Source organism: Aythya marila (genome assembly GCF_965140915.1).
Source record: "Aythya marila genome assembly, chromosome: Z".
In the NCBI taxonomy this organism is placed as follows: Eukaryota; Metazoa; Chordata; class Aves; order Anseriformes; family Anatidae; genus Aythya; species Aythya marila.
Window position 1 is genome coordinate 57,496,703 of NC_139080.1, and position 12,589 is coordinate 57,509,291.

Sequence of the window (12,589 nt, forward strand, 5' to 3'; positions counted from 1 at the left end):
GCTAACAGTGCTAGTGAAAAATCTCAGTAGGAGATGTAGTATTGGGTTTCCATTCTGGAAAGCACACTGGGCCCAATCCTAACAAGGCAGTTATGGAAGTAGGCAAAAGAAAGCAAATCCATTTTAAGTAAATTTGACAAGAAATATAAGTATTTTTAAGGAGTTGACTTTTTTTGTTGTTCTTGTTGTTTTTCCTTCTCATATGCATTTTAAATTTTACATATATCTTTCTCTAAAAGATCATTGGGATTAATTTGGAATAAACAGAAATGATGAACCAAAAGGATGAAAGGGAGGAAGAAAAAGAATCATGATCATATTGTAAATGGCATAAGAGAATTTAATTGGTCTTACAGAATGAAATACCTTTGCCTTTACAATTAATTTTCTGTTCAGCAAAATACAGCTACCTATTTTATGGGAATATATAATTTTTTCAAAATTTGCCTACTTACCGAATGACTGAATTAGTAAAATTCCAGAATTTAGAAATAGACCACAGAAGTTGCAGAGCTCGGTACATAGAGACAAACCTAAAGGCATATTTTCCATTTAAAACTGTTAAATGATTTGGATAGTTACTTGAAACAATGCTGGACATTACACAAGATGATTCTTCTCATACAAAAAAAAAAAAATGCTTTTGGTATATCAAACTTTCATACACAGAAACACATATAGAGGTGAAAAAAATGCTAAACAGAGAGTGAAAGTATGAAAAACATAGGCAAAATACGTAAAGTATGTAAACAAACAAACAAAAAACCAGCATTTTCTAACAGCAAAATAAGGCAATCACATAAGACAGGTATTTTGTTTCTCTGGGATTTTCAAGATATCGGTGTATAGCCTAAACTCATACACTGACTCACAATCATACAGGTTTTGAATGAGAACACTTTCCTACACTGAAAGAAAAGCAATGTTGAAGACAACTTTTCCCCAACTAGTAAGACTGTTGGACAATGTCCCTTCCCTCTCCACTCCTCTTACAATTGCAGAATCATGGAATGGTTTGGGTTGGAAGAAATCTTCAAAGATCATGTTGTCCAGCCCTCCTGCCATGCGCAGGGACACTTCCCAGACATAGGTTAACCAAAGCCCTATCCAACCTAGCCTTAAACACTTCCAGGGATGGGGATCCACAACTTCTCTGGGCAACCTGTTCCTGCGCTTCACCTGCAACACAACGAAGAACTTCATCCTTAGCCTAAATCTACCCTCTTTTAGTCTTTAATCTTAACCATTATTCTTTGTCCTATCAGTATAGGCCCTGGTAAAAAGTTTATCCCCATCTTTCTTATAAAACCCTTGTGAATACTGAAAGGCTGCAGTAAGGTCTCCCTGGAGCCACCTTTTTTCCAGCTTTTACAGGAGAGGTGATCCAGACCTCCGATAATTTTTGTAGCCTTTCTCTGGACCCACACTAGCAGGGTCCATGTCCTTCTTTTTCTGGGGGCCAGAGAACTGGATGCAGTACTCATGTGTGGTCACACAGGAGCCCTCTTCTAGGGCTCCCTTCCCATACCGGTGTGGTACAAGAGATACTATGCTACTCCCTGCTGCTGGCACATGTTATGGGCTGAAAGGGGTGATCCAGACCAAATGTGATGGTGGGCTGGCTTCTTAGACAGAAATTTGTTATGTAGTATCAGAGTTGGAAGGGACCCATAAGGATCATTGAGTCTAACTCCTGGCACCACACAGGTCTACCCAAACTTTTAGACCACGTGGCTAAGTTCACAGTCCAAATGCTTCTTAAATTCAGACAGGCTTGGTGCAGTGACTGCTTCCCTGGAGAGCCTGTTCCAGTGTACAGCCACCCTCTTGGTGAAGAACCTCTGCCTGATGTCTAGCCTAAACTTCCCCTGCCTAAACTTGATTCCATTCCCATGGGTCCTATCACTGGTGATTAAGGAGAATAGATCGGTGCCTGCCCCTCTACTCCCCCTCGTGAGGAAGCTGTAGACTGCAATGAGGTCTCCTCTCAGCCTCTTCTTTTCTGGGCTGAACAGGCTAAGTGACCTCAGCCACTCCTCATACGTCTTCCCCTCTAGGCCCTTCACCACCTTCTCTGGACACTCTCCAACAGTTTTACATCCTTTTGGTACTGTGGCGCCCAGAACTGCACACAGTACTCAAGGTACTGTGAGTAGAGTGCAGTGTAGAACAGGACAATCCCTTCCCTTGACTGACTAGCGATGCCATGCTTGATGCACCCCAGGATATGGTTGGCCCTCCCAGCTGCCAGGGCACACTGCTGGCCCATATTCAACTTGCTGTCAACCACAACCCCCCAGATCCCTCTTTGTGGGGCTGCTTTCCAGTGTGAGAAGTCCACCTCCAGCTGAAGGTTGGACAACACAATCTGAAGGCTGGTACCCCACCCACTGTTGGGGCTAAAACTGAGAAGTTAGAACCATAGAGTGTATCTGATTTCACATGGCCCACTGAGGCAATTTCAACAGCAGAGATCAAGAAGAGTAATAAATAAGTTTTCTACCAGCCATATTCACTTCCTGAATATGGTCTTTATTTATATGCCTCAAAGTAGTTATTCAAGCCTCAGAAAAGCTATTGAAACAATTTCTTGGTAGGAATCCTTGACAGTGGCATGGATCAGTGTACTGGGTTTAGAGTTAATATTCCCCACAGTAGACTATACAGAGCTGTGCTCTGCACCTGCAGCTAGAACAGCACTGGTATCACACTGGTGTGTTGTCTATTGCTGAGCAGTGCTGGCACAGCACCAGGACTCCTTTCAAACCTCCCCCCTCAAAGCCAGTAGGATGGAGATGGGCAAGAGCTGGGGAGGGGTCATCACCAGGGCAGCTGACCTAAACCAAAGAGATATTCCATACAGTCTGGTGTCACACCCAGCAATAAGAGGTGGGGAATGGGAAACAGAAGGGGAGACTCTCGTTATGAGAACGTCTGTCCTCCCAAATAACTGCTGCATGTATTGAGGCCCTGCTTCCCAGGATGTAGATGAACTTTAGATTTATTGTAGATGAACTTTAGATGTAGATGAACTTTAGATGTAGATGAACTTTAGATGAACTGTAGATTTACTGATGGGAAGTATGGCATCCCTGCCCATGGCAGGGGGGTTGGAACTAAATGTTCTTTAAGGTCCCTTCCAACCTAAGATATTCTATGATACGTAGAGAAAACTTGTTTGCTTCTGTAAGGTCTTTATTTGTTTTCCCTCTCTGTCCTTATCAACATGTGAACCCTTTTATTTCACATCATATTCCCCCCCTCCTCCCCCCTCCCCCTTTGAGGAAACCACCACAATTAGCAAAGAAACTACAACTACGGCCAAGAAACAAATTTGACCTCTAAAATTCACAGTAATGATAAAACTTCTAATAAACTCATGTCAATCTATTAGAAGATTGTTTTACTACATAGAGGATGATAATTTTCCTGTTGCATGATCATATTTCAGCTATAAAGAAGTAGGAAAATGTTTTATTTTAATTTTGAAAGTTAGTTACAACTTAAATAATATATGCCCGTATCACTTAAACAGTAATATAGTACAACATAACCACGGGTTAATCTTGAACTTAGGTACTTGTTTAAATTGTTCTCTAGGGCCCTGGCTTCTTCTGGGAAGTAGTGAGGTCATGACAAATCATTCATTTAAAGTAACTGCATGCAAAGCTATCTCTCATGTCAAACATGGCCAAACAGACTGGGAAAAGAGATGGGTTTCCAACAATACAAGAATGGGACCGAGTGCATAAGATTCTGTAACCACAGGCAATGCTTCTCTGGGAAAGTTATATCAAATGAAGAACAGGGAAATACTTTTTTTTTTTTTTTTTCAATGAAAATGACAATTTTTTTTTTTTTTTCAATGAAAATGACAATTCAGCTAAGCAAGGGAAAAAGAACAATGTAGTCTTACTAAAAAGTTACAATAATAGTAATGAGCAGCAGACTGGGGGATTTAGCTAAGTGGTTTGAAACAGTTTACATTTATAAAATGTTTATTTAAAAAGAATTCTTATAATTTTATGAAAGTATTACTACAACTTAGAATTGATTAACATTTTTCCTCTGAAAATTGCAACATGTCACCAGATTGGCATAAAGTTAACAATATGTGCTAGTTTTACCTTTCACCATTAGATCTAATTTTTCCTACTGATGTAAATATAAGGAACGCAACAGTGGAAGGACCTACATGAATTACTGAGTTTTGTCATCATCACTTCAGGAAAAATCTGGATTAAATTTTTAGTTCACCACAACAAATATTCCACAGGTCCCATATTCCTGATTGTTTTTGCACCTCTAATATCAAATATTAAATCTAGCCTAAAAAAGACAAAAAGACACAACTATGGGAAATTCAGTTCTCTGCTGTAGAACATTATATTCTGTGTCCAATCTATAATTTACGTACATGATCACAACATGAGGACTGTGCCATGTATCAGTGACATTAATGAAATGCTCCTGCATACTGAAACTCATGTTGAGAAATGCTAACTGTGAACATGAGCACATCTTCAGGATGCACTTTGCTCACTGGACTGATGAACAGCTTAAAACTGCTTTTGGCTTATGCTCATCTCCCCTGAAAGGCTGAACTCAATGTTCAGCAGCTCATGATAGATACAGTAAAAGAACATGTTCTTTGAACATGTTCAATGTTACATTATTTGTTAGACTTACTTCAATTATATAGAAAAAATCATATCTGACATCATTTGATTTAATCAATTCAGTTTGGAGTCTCCCTTTTAGAGATTATTATATAAAATATTGACTGCAGGTACTTAGATTTGGTCAATGCAGTGAACCAGAACAGATTAATCAGATATAAAAACTATTGATTTTACCATAGTAAATCCCACAGCTGTCATTGCATTAATCAACCAAAACAGACAGGCTTCATACAAATAAAGTAAACTACTTCAGTAAAATAAGGAGGTATAAATTACTCCTTACTCCTTAGGATCAAGATTCTACGAAACTACATACAGCCAAAAAACAAAACAAAACAAAACAAACAAACAAAAAATTCACAAAAGCACATTTTCAACAACACGATCAAATAGAAACAATTGGTTGCACTACAACCTACTGCACAACTCAGGAGAACTGAGAGATTCACCTCCTTACAAAGGTCATCAAATATGAAAAACACACTTTACTAATAGAGAGGAGTCCACATGCTGCCATGCCAAAGAAACACCTATAAAGACAGACTGCTGTTCAGTTTTCACATTCTATTAAGCTCTAGAGTCACTGCAAACAATACCAACCATAATGTCAATTAGCAGCAATATGATATGATTGGAGCTCTGCCAAGCCCACTAACTGGTTTCACAAAGACATGCTGCGAAAAAACTGGTCTTGGTCACTGCTACACTAGCTCAGAAATAAACATGTGATACCTATGAGGAAGGCTGCAGATTTCACTACTATTTTTTCAAGTAATTTTTGACATAAATTCCTGTGGTTTTCAGGTAGGGAGATTACTGTATGTTTTTCCTTCAGAAAGATTTCCCATCTTTAGCTTCCAAGTTTTGCTGATGTGACAGCTTTCTTCATTAATTTATCTTTTCATCTACATATTTCAGAAAGGAGTATAGAGAAATATGGAAAAAAAAATAACAGCAACCACTTTGTTGTGACTGGTTAGTACATGCAAAAAAAAAAAAAAAAAAAAAAGGCGATATGTCCTCTCTTTTGTTTAACTTACTTTATTTTTGTGTGTTTCTTACATTTTTAAATGCATCAATAAAGGTATTTAGGTGAGTAGTTTTCTACTTTTATTTCTGCTGTTATAAAGAAAAAAGTAAATATATTGAAAAAAAAAAAAAAAAAAACCAACAAATCAATTAGTTCACTTAACTGCAAGATTACATAAAAAAAAAGTAGCAGCATGAATGCATTTTTAACATTTCTTTTACAAAGAAAGGAAGTACTTGTCTCTTTCTTCGTTAAAATATTTAAGAAAAAAATGAACTCCCTTACTTACTTACTATTTAGCTAGCCATGGTATAATGTCCATGGCTTTACTAAGTTACCTTCAGCCATGTAAATTAACAACAATTTGAAGGGAGATCTTCAGTCTGAATGCAAGCTACTCAATTTCAAAACATCAGTGTTACAGGAACAAAGTGTGTTTACTCTTTGGCATATTTCCCAGATATTTTTGGCTGAACTTGCTTTGCATATTACAGACAAGTTAAAGAAATTGAAAACAAAACCAGAAAGACAGATTTCCTCTTCTCTTTCACCTGTTTCAGAGGACAATCATGGTAACAAAACAGCAACAAATGCTTGGCAATCACATAAGCTAAAACCAGAAGATGGTCAAGCAAATCCTGCAATCTACAACATTGCCCTTCTGCATTACCCTTGTCAGTGAGAAGCCAACTGCTCTCTAGGTGGATTCAGTAGGAAAAGGACAGATGTTCACTACCAACAACATCACAGAACTGAGATTTCCAAATGCATCAGCCAAATTTTCATTTACCCACATACCCGCAAACTCCCTTCCCAGAATTCATGCAGTTCACCTCTTAATTGACTCAACAGCCAGTCAGCATCATCCCTGTGGATTTGTTCCTGCTGTGAAACATCCCTGGGGACTCAGATAACTCCACTAACTAAAGCTCATCAGTGTCTCTACTTAAAAAAAAAAAAAAAAATAATAAAAATCACACAACAACACCTTGCAAGCAGCAGAAATCTCAATGGTTATCAATGGTCTACAGGTCAAACCCTGCACCAGCTTACACCCATCCCCTACAGCAAGCACACAGTTTCCACTGCAAGGCTCACAGCTATGCTTGTGAGGTTTCATGTGGCCATGCAGCTTCCCAGTGGGTGTACATCACTATTGAGAAAGGAGAACACACTTTGAAAGAAATGTTCTTCCTGGATCCTGTCTTTATCAGCCCTGAAGTTTTTTGCCTGTGTCATTTTTAAAGGACTCCTAGCTCTGCAAAAGGAACTAAAACATAAAATATCAAGCAAATAAACAAAAAATACACTCAAGATTATTTTCTGAAAGCTTTCTGTCATCAAGAGCTATGTTTCATGGTCTGTGTTCCATAGTGATCTTCTGTCCCTTATAGATTAAAGGTGAAAAGGGCCATTCAAACAGTCTGCAAAGCCCACAGATGAATTTTACATTGTAGCACCCTGGAACAATCACAAGGATACTATCCTCTCAGGCCTTATGCATATTACACATTTCTGCATGTTACATGTCAAAGATTTTGACATAAGACTAAGACATGCCACCTGTTGGTTTCAGTATGACTCTGATATGCCCACTATTTCCTCTCCTTCCTCTTTGCACCTCTGGTGAGTGTACCCACATTTACATTGAAATGAAGAAGGAAAAAAAAAATAAAAAAAAAAAAAAACAAAAACCTCATGAGCCTCATAGACATTCTGAAAACAGTAGTTGCTCTTACTCTTGGTAGGGTCTTAGATCATTTTGCATGTCTTTTTGACTTGTAAGAGGGAACTATTACTCATTCGGATTGGAAATTCTGCTCTATCCCACTGCTAGCCAATAAAGCACAACTAAGTTTAAAAAGAAATACAAGATCTAGCAATAACTTTCTCAAAGTCAATTTTCTTTGAGTATTTCACTAAATGCATGCTTCAAAGAACGTAAATAATGACTCTTGTGCCCACTAAAAAACAGAAAGAAAAACGCAAATAAGATGTCTCCAAAATGCTCATGAGGTACATCAAACATTTCAATATGGAAATATTGAAAAACAATGTAAAAATAAAAGGTGGTGTTTTTTAGTTTGTTTGTTTTACATTTCACAAATACAGGTTGTACTCAACTTTTCTTGTGGCCCGTAATTTCACTTCCTGAAGTCTGAAGGAGAAACCTCAAAAAAATTTACTTCAGTGCAGCAAACTCATCCTATTATGTCTATAATATGAATCCCCACAGAACTTAATCTCCCACACGTATATGAATGTGTCCTCATGTCTACATAGGAGCATGAGGACAGCAGGAGCCCTAAAAACAGTATCTCGAGGAACCAGCCTCTGCTGAAAGTGGTGCTTAAGACAGATGTACAGCAAGGCAGAATCTTCAGTCTAGCGTGGGAAGGAAATGAGGCCTCACAAGAGATTTAAATCTCACTCCCCCTGAAACTCAAGCACCCAGTTTCTAACTCAGCTACGGTGTGTCTTCTAACTCCAAGAAAGCACAGAACTACCACCTGACCAGTCATGTTTGTTCAAAATATGTTCTGTGCTCAAAACCGCTGTACACATTACAGTAGTGACCTAACCGCCTTGCCTTCTAATTTCATGAGTGCCTTAAAAAAGTAATGTTACTCATTATCTCACCCTGTAACATGCAAAGTCTCTTAATTCTCTGATGCAAAGCCAAACAGGCCAGAAGACTTCCTCGAGTCACCAAAAAGCCTATACTTGGCTGATTTAGCACATACTCAAATACATTCCTTCCCTCATGTGGTGACCAGCAGCCAAGCACTCATATAGGTGTTTGCTCCCTCCCCAGTGGGATGGAGGAAAGGGCAGGAAGAGGAAGAGGGCATGACAACTCACGGGTCAAGATAAAGACAGCTTACAACATGAAGAGGCAAAAAAAAAAAAAAAAAAAAAAAGGCAATGCAAAGGCAGTATCTCAGCACCTTCCACAAGCAGACTGATGAGGCCCAGCCCATCAGGCTTTCACCACCAGCTGTCTTGGACGACAAAAATCCCTTCTTTTTCTGATTTATTTTAATTTTATTTGGCCAAGTGTGACATTATGAATATGCCTTTGGTCATCCCAGGTCATCTGTCCTGGCTGTCTCCTCCTGGCCTCTTGTCCACCCCTGACTACTCCTTTTGGGGTCAGATATGGAAAGACCTAGATGCTTTGCAAGCTGTGTTCAGCAATAGCCAAAATACAGGTGTATCATCAGCACTGTTTTAGCCACAAATCTAAAAAATGGCACCTGCATTTTGGCACAGTGCTGCTATGAAGAAAGCTCCATCCCAGCCAGACTTAGTAAATCTCACAAAGTGGAAGGAACAAGAGCTTTTCTTGTATATAATGGAAGTACTCTAAATCCTGAACAGCTTGTGTAAAAGGAAGACATAGACTACTTCCCCGCAAACTATCTATGGGAGGAAGGTAGCTATTAGCCTTGACATTTGTTAACTTTAGGTATAAAAAGCCTAAATTGAAGTCTTTCTCAATGCATAAAAAGGAACCCAAAGACTTCAGACAACCCATTAAGATGTTCTTGAAGAAGCTTGAGTGAATTAAAAGGGGACACTATGAAAGACATTAGGCCAAACTGCTAATTCTTACAATGACACCATTATAAGGCTTATCCTAGCATATTATTTAACTGACGGACTGAACTGTTTATTCACTTTCATAAACAATCCAATTATTTGAGTTGGAGTAAAAGGTAACCTTCAGGGCCTGCCATCATCACCTGTCATCTATCACAGTCATCCATGTAGAAAAATATAGCTTGCACTGCTATTTTTCTAGCTCTGTTTAAAGTCAGTGTGACAGTCAGAAGTGTCACAGAACAACAAGAGGAGCAATCACAAGTATGTATATCCATTTCTATCTTCTCTATGTCTCTTCTGTCCCCCCAAAACAAAACAAAAAAAAACCACAACACATGTAACATAGATCAAGAGAGAAAATCACTTAGCCTACTTACTTTTTTTTTTTTTTTTTTTTTTTTTTTCCTTCAGATGAGGGATCAATTTGGTAAAAGATATTAATATGTTTAGAACTAGTAGAATTTATCATATCATAACAATGCTCTTCGGTTTTACTGAAAAGTTCAGAAGCAAGGCCATTTTTATCCAGATCATTTAAAGCTATATTTGTTTGCTTATTTCCACTTTACATCAGTAATTAACTAATCATAGGAAAAGATCAGTTACTGGTAAGATACTCCACACAACTGCTACTCATCATAAAAGTTCACTAAGATGAAAGATAAATACACACATCTTTGAAAACTCTAAGCATTCCACTGAAATCAAAAGTAGAATTGTTGTAAGTTTTCACCTTCCTTTAAAATAGGAAGTAAAACTGATAGAATCTTCTCATCCACACGTGTATCATACAGAATTTACAGACAGTTCAACTGATGTATCATAAAAACAGAAAAGCTATTCCTCATCCTATTAACAGTACCTGTCTAAGGTGGCTCTCTGTAGAAATAAAAACAGTTTCTGGTTTGCTTTTCCACTGAACATCTACAATTACTTTTACAGGATATGGAGAAATTAGAGTTAATTAATTTAACATATTTGTATATTTTTCAGAAACACAGAAATTAAGAGATATTTTTTTTTTTGCACACAAAGATTAAAAAAAAAAAAAAAAAAAAGAAAAAGAACAGTGGCAAAATTGCTGTACAATTTAAACATATACTATTCATACAGTTTATGCTGTATGAATAAACTACGTGTAATTTATTCCCTACTTAGTTGCTAAGTCACTGACATCAGGCACAGTGCTGTTGCTCACAGTAAACAAACTAAACGTCAAAAACTTGACAAAAATCAATTCCTTTACTATTTTTCCTATAACTAATTTCGTTGCTTTCCTCTACTTGAAACTGAAATTTAACCTTAGGAGAGTAAATTTTACAAGTCCTAAGTACATTCATTGCTGATAATTAGGAACAAAGCAGCTGATGCAGCAAAGAAAAACAAGCACAAAAACAAACAAACAAACAAAACCAGGATCTTATTATCAGCAGATTAATGAAAATAAGAATAAAACTTCTCTCCCTACAGTCATGACCAAACTCTTCAGGGTCTACTTTAGTGACTACAAAAAATATACCGTATAAAAAACAGACATGTTCAATTTCCCTCTTGTGTCCTCCACTACTTTAATTGGGTTTGCTCCCATTAAAAATATGACTTTTTTCTCCCCAGAAGTGTCATATCTCTTGACAGATCTTACTAAACATTCCCCAAACATGAGAACCTTGTGCAAAGGAAAGTGAAGAACATGCTGAGAACCTCTACACCAGAGGAGTCTTTTGGTCTGCCATGGTCCTGCTCTCCTGGTCATCAGCTGCTGGGCCAAGAGCAGCTTTGCAGCTTCAGGAAGGGAAGTGCCACCTACTCCTCTCACAAGAATTCAGAGAACTAGGAAAGAGTTCAGACAATAGGCAAGTTCTGAAAATCTGAAGTGACTGGCATCCTATTTGTTTGAAAAACCTAGTGAACAAAGCCAGCTCTACTGACAGATTATTCATGGCCAGAAGGGTACCTGTAACACATAACTATTTTAACACTCACATTTATGGAAAATGGGAGTGTACTACACTGGAGAGTGGGCAACTGTGTGTTTTTTGTTTGTTTGTTTTTGTTGTTTTGTTTTTTCCCCAAATATTTTGAATATTTGTCTGACATGATATGAGAGATATATTATTTTATTTTCAGCCTAATAGCCTTGCTTTTCTTTTTTTTTTTTTGTTTTCTGCAGTGATTGTCATTCATGTACATGAAAACATCTTTTTTTTTAAGGAATATATTTTAGCAATGAAAAACAAATCTCCTAGCAGTACAAGAAAGAAAGGTGTTTTACAATATTGATTGCTCCCAGCAATTGTTTCTTTATTAGCACAAAGCTGCTGGAGAACTATTCGATTTCTGCATGTTTCAGTTTCTCAGAGTACTTCTGTATTTCCCAGAGTGAAGGACTCTGGAGCTGCGGTGAAGCTGTGTAAAAGGTCACTCTACTCAAACACCAGCTGTTTGGTTTCACTAACAAAAGGAAAAAGACTCTGCACTGAAAAGAGACCATAAATAGGCACAGCATACTCTTTACACAGGCACAGCACAGAGTTTTCAGTGGGAATTCTGCTGTGTTTAATGTAGGATCAAGTCCAATACCACCACTCTCATACAGGCAGTAGCAAGGAGGAAGCAAGCAGAGCCCAGGCAAATCCCACAGGATGTCCATATGATTGTTCCATACCCAAAAGGCCAAGGAATTTTATGTGAAGCAACTGCAACAATTTACTGCTGCCGAGTGACTAATAGCTCATGGGATGACTCCAACAGGAAAAAAAAAAAAAAAAAAAAAAAGAAAACATTCTCACACATTAAGATGTGTGTGAGAACTTTGTTTTGAGGAATCAGGGGAGGAAACATGAGAAAAAACTTCTCAGAACACTACAGAAGACAAGACGGCACTGGGCACTGGGTGAGGGGGTTTCTCCATCTTTAGGCTATGTCTTCCAGTATGCACCAGGATAGGCAGACGTGGGCTCTGGGAGTTAACCCTGGCCTCCACCTATTATTTTAACATCATGTCTAGCCTCAAGAGTTCTCCTTACTCCCTCTGGGGAACTGCAGAGCACGATCCATAGCAGAAGGTATCTGCTCAGATCTTTCAGATTTGTTTGTCTGCTACTACTGAATGTAACATAGAACAACTGGATTCTGATCCCAGTAAACTCAGTTCCCATTTGCTTGCAGTTTAACGCATCTTCCAGTAGAGCTCTGCTACTGAGAGTAGACACACTCCACACCTCAAAAAGTATCACTTACATGGAATAATATATCATTAAAAATAATCCTA

At 38.0% G+C, this 12,589-nt stretch overlaps 1 protein-coding gene across 1 annotated transcript in view; it reads right to left on the reverse strand.

Annotated features, from left to right (window-relative positions):
• Positions 1–12,589, reverse strand: part of ST8SIA4 (ST8 alpha-N-acetyl-neuraminide alpha-2,8-sialyltransferase 4) — a 62,346-nt gene that overhangs the window by 19,065 nt on the left and 30,692 nt on the right. The window lies entirely within an intron of this gene.